We start from the raw sequence: 4,727 nt of genomic DNA on the forward strand, positions 1-4,727 counted from the left end.
GATAGCATATTCAAAAGCAGAGACATTACTTTGCCAACAAAGGTCCATCTAGTCAAGGCTATGGTTTTTCCAGTGGTCATGTATGGATGTGAGAGTTGGACTGTGAAGAAAGCTGAGCGCCGAAGAATTGATGCTTTTGAACTGTGGTGTTGGAGAAGACTCTTGAGAGTCCCTTGGACTGAAAAGAGATCCAACCAGTCCATTCTAAAGAAGATCAGCCCTGGGATTTCTTTGGAAGGAATGATGCTAAAGCTGAAACTCCAGTACTTTGGCCACCTCATGTGAAGAGTTGACTCATTGGAAAAGACTCTGATGTTGGGAGGGATTGGGCACAGGAGGAAAAGGGGATGACAGAGGATGAGATGGCTGGATGGCATCACCAACTCGATGGACATGCGTTTGAGTGAACTCCGGGAGTTGGTGATGGACAGGGAGGCCTGGCATGCTGCGATTCATGGGGTTGCAAAGAGTAGGACCTGACTGAGTGACTCAACTGAACTGAAAGGGTTTTGGGCAGGAGAGATACATGCCAGATTTGCATTTTAATTAGAAGAGGAAACCCAGAGCCCAGAGATAACGAACTAAGGTGACTCAGCTTGTTAGTGGCAGAGTCAAAACCCTGGTCTCCTGATTGAAGTTCAGCTCTTTGCCTGACATGCCCCACCAACTAAGCTTGTGGAACTATGAAGACCATGTGAGTCTCATGTCTTGTGCCTGTTGACAAAGAGACAAGAGGAAGAAATACTGGTATCCCAGGTTAGGGACCTCCCCTGCTAATTCCCTTGAATCAGCAGAGCTGGGGCCAAGAGCTGTGTCAAGTCTGCAGTCTACCCTGGGGATATCATTCTAGATCAGTGGTCAAGACTCACAAGGCTGCTGGGAGGAACCTGTGGGCCTCAGAAACAGATACCTTATTCTCACTTAAGTGGACACTGCCAGGTGTATGCCCTTGGACCAGTCTCTTTACCTCTATTAGCTGATGACAAGGTTGGAAGAACTGTAACCTTCCTGGGCTCTTGTCAAGCCAGATGCAGAAGTGTTCTGACAACTGAGAAAGGCTTCCCAAATAAATGGCTAGTAGAAATGTTCAGCAGAAAGGCCTCATATTGGCTAGAGGGAGCCAGTGCCCTTTCTCATTGTCCTCATTCACTTGTCCTTTCTCCTGACTGTATTCATTCTGAGCCCCGCCCACCCCAGTAAGAGTGGGGCCTTTGACCATACTTGGACTCCTCCCCACTTCCAACCATCTTATCAGGAAGGGTGAGGACCTAGTTTATTGGCATTACTCTCATGAACCTGGATTTGAGATGTTGAGAACATTGACAAAAATATCGCCTTCATTTCAAGAAACAGATGTGTTTTCCTTCTGGAGTCTTGATGACTTTGATTTCTCCAGTTTTTAGGGATTTTATTTCCCTTTAATTCTAAACTTAGCAGCAGTCTGAACTTCCATCCTATAAATGGTGGAAATTCATCTGCTCTTGGGTTTCCATCCCCAGAGGACTTGTGGGGTGCTCCGAGAAGACTCCCATGCCCAGGGCTGTCCTGGCAGCCTCATACCTCACCTCCTAGGGTCTCTGGGCTGCAGCTAGCTGCTCACTTCAAGGGTGGACACAGGGTCTATTACATTTTGACTTTCTGTTGGAGGCTTGCAAATAGCAGAAGTACCAAAGAAATAATTTTCAACTAATTCTAGACTTAGCCACTCAGAGCTCCCACCAACTTTCCTTAGGCTTCCGGCAGTCATTGTGGCAGAAGAAATCAGTTAGCTTCCCATCACCTAGCTTTCCCATGGAAATTTCCAGGCCTTTCTGAACAACCTTCTTGCCCCCAGAGAGAGGAGAGGACTCCTTTTTGCTGCTCAAAGCCCACTTCTTCTTTTTTGCTTGAAGATGATTCACAGGAAGCACCTCAGTATCCTTCAAGGGAAATTCCTAGTCCTGCCTCCAAGGTATAGCCTGGCTCCATTGGCCCACAAAATGGCTAGTTTCTGGCAAGTTTCCTTAAGTCTGCCTTGGTGTTAGATAACAGGGCAGGTGGAACAGCTGCTGTGTGGCCCAGACATTGGCATGTCAAGCCCAATCCAGGGCTTGCACAGCCATTCCTCCATGGAGGGGAAGAGACCAGGTCTGCCTGCTCCTCCTGCATGTATCTGGGTTCCTGGTCTTCTATGAGAAAGACCAGGACAAAGAACAGTGATTTTCAGGTGTGGGATGTGACAGCCTAAATTCAGACTGGGGGAAACATTTCTCTTACTTCTCCAGGAGATCTGCTAAGGAGATGCTCAGTTGACATTGTGGAACAAAACCTCTAGACCTTGGTCTGAGGCACCTACCTGGGGTCCACCACTGAGGTCCAGGGCCTTGCCCAAAATAATGGGCATGTGCTTACTTTCTATTGACATGAGTAAGAAGGTTCGCCCAAGACAGAGGGAGGTTCCCACCTAAAGACAAATCCTAAGTACTACTCTCTGATGTAGAAATTGCTTGTAACCCTTTGAATTATAATTTTTCAGTTTCAAGAGTTTAAAGGTTTCCATTCTGCTGTACCTCCAGTGGCAGCTGGAGTGCCGGGTGGAAGACCTAAGACTGGGGTTCCAGCCCCCGGTTGTCAGTTGCCATCTGTGACTTTGGACAGATCACAAATTCCCCAGGTCTCAGGTTTCTTAGCTATAAAATAAAGACGATACCTCTTCTTGCATCCTATTAGAGTTGTCAAGAGGTTTATCGTAAGCAAACAATTGTTAAGTACACTTAACTAGATAATGTGGGATACAAAAATTAGTCAGACACTGGCCTGATCAGGAACATGTACTTTCAGTACATGCTTACTTTAATAAACAACTTATCAGAAGGACCAGCTTAGGTGTAAAGTGTTTTGTAAATCCTAAGATATAATACATATGCAGGGCTTCCCTGGTGGCTCAGTGGTAATCTGCCTGTTAGGAAGGAGACATGGGTTTGATCCCTGGATTGGGAAGATCCGCTGGAGAAGGAAATGGTAACCCACTCTAGTATTCTTGCCTGGAAAATCTCATGGACAGAGAAGCCTGGCGGGCTACAATCCATGGGGAACAAACAGTCAGACATGACTGCAACTAAACAACAAGGGTATTAGTACTGCTGGTAATTTTCCTATGGGTTGGGTCTCCTTCCTGGTCAATGCCAGGCCAAGCATATCTTGCCCAGGTCACAACCCCAACCTGTATGCCCCACCACTTTTGGCTCCAGAAGATCTTGCCATCCCGTGAAATCCTGGAGTCCTTATGTGAAGCTCGATTTATCTGTGCCCGATTCTCTTCTAGCACTTTCCCCAGGACATATTGGAAATAAGGCCTTTCCTCTTTCACAGAATTAATGGCAAGTACAGGAAATGATAACTGGACGCCAGCTGGGCATGGTGTACAGAAAGCACGCACATGTGCCCAGCGGATGGGTGCGTGGGAGGGGGACAGAGAAGAGGGAAGCGCTACAGTTCAAGGGTGCAGCTGAATATAATTTATAGGAAAATGAAAGTCAGAGAAGAGGACTTAGATAAAGGCAAGTTCACACCTCACCCCCAGATTCATTCTGTGGCCATCTGACCTTTGGGGACAAAATAACGAGTGAGTTGTTGCCCTTCTCACCTTCTTCCAAACTCTTTTTCACAAGCCAGTGGCTGGGTGACTGATACTGGGAAGTCCTGCTGGTTTCTCTGGTGGCCGGTAGCCCCTCCTTTCTGCCTGTACTAACTTACCCTTATCTCCTCCCCCAGCCCCTCTTCCCAGGACACCAAAATAATCCAAGTGTAAAATTCTCAGGCTGTGTGAGAGAAAAATGAGCATTTTTTCCTGAAGCTTTTTAGAGTTACTGCATACGGTGAGATTTTTTTTTTTTACACTTCTTAAAACTTTGGTTTGGGACTTCCCTGGTGGTCCAGGGCTTCCCCTACAGGGGGCGCAGTTTGTTTCTGGTGAGGGAACTGGGATCCTGAATGCCACACAGGACCACCAAAAACAAAACAAAACAAAACCCCCACAAATTTGGTAAATACATTTTTTAACACCTAAAAATTCTTTGATTAAGTAATAAGTGTTCAGAAATATATACCATTTATCAACTCTTTGGGCTTCCCTGGTGGCTCAGCTGGTAAAGAATCCGCCTGCAATGTAGGAGACCTGGGTTTGATCCCTGGGTTGGAAAGATCTCTTGGAGAAGGGAAAGGCTACCCACTCCAGTATTCTGGCCTGGAGAATTCCATGGACTGTGTAGTCCATGGGGTCACAAAGAGTCAGACACGACTGAGCAACTTTCACGTCACTTTCTATCCACACTTTGATGCACGGTTGTTATTATTTAGTCTCCCAGTTGTGTCTGACTCTCTTGAGACCCTGTGGACTATAGCCCACCAGGCTCCTGTGTCCATGGGATTTTTCAGGCAAGAATATTTGAGTGGGTCGCCATTTCCTTCTCCAGGGGATCTCCTGCATTGGCAGGTGGATTCTTTACCTCTGAGCCACCAGAGAAGCCCTTGATGCATGGTATGAAGCCCCAAATAGGTGACTTATATTTAATGTCGTGTGTGTGTGTACTAAGTCGCTTCTGTTGTGTCTTTTTGCAACCCAATGGACTGTAGCCCTCCAGGCTCCTCTGTCCATGGGATTCTCTAGGCAAGACTACTGGAATGGGTTGCCATGCCCTCCTCCAGGGGATCTTCCCAGTCCAGGGATCATCCAACCCTAGTCTCCT

This window comes from Bos mutus, chromosome 15, assembly GCF_027580195.1.
Source record: "Bos mutus isolate GX-2022 chromosome 15, NWIPB_WYAK_1.1, whole genome shotgun sequence".
NCBI lineage: Eukaryota > Metazoa > Chordata > Mammalia > Artiodactyla > Bovidae > Bos > Bos mutus.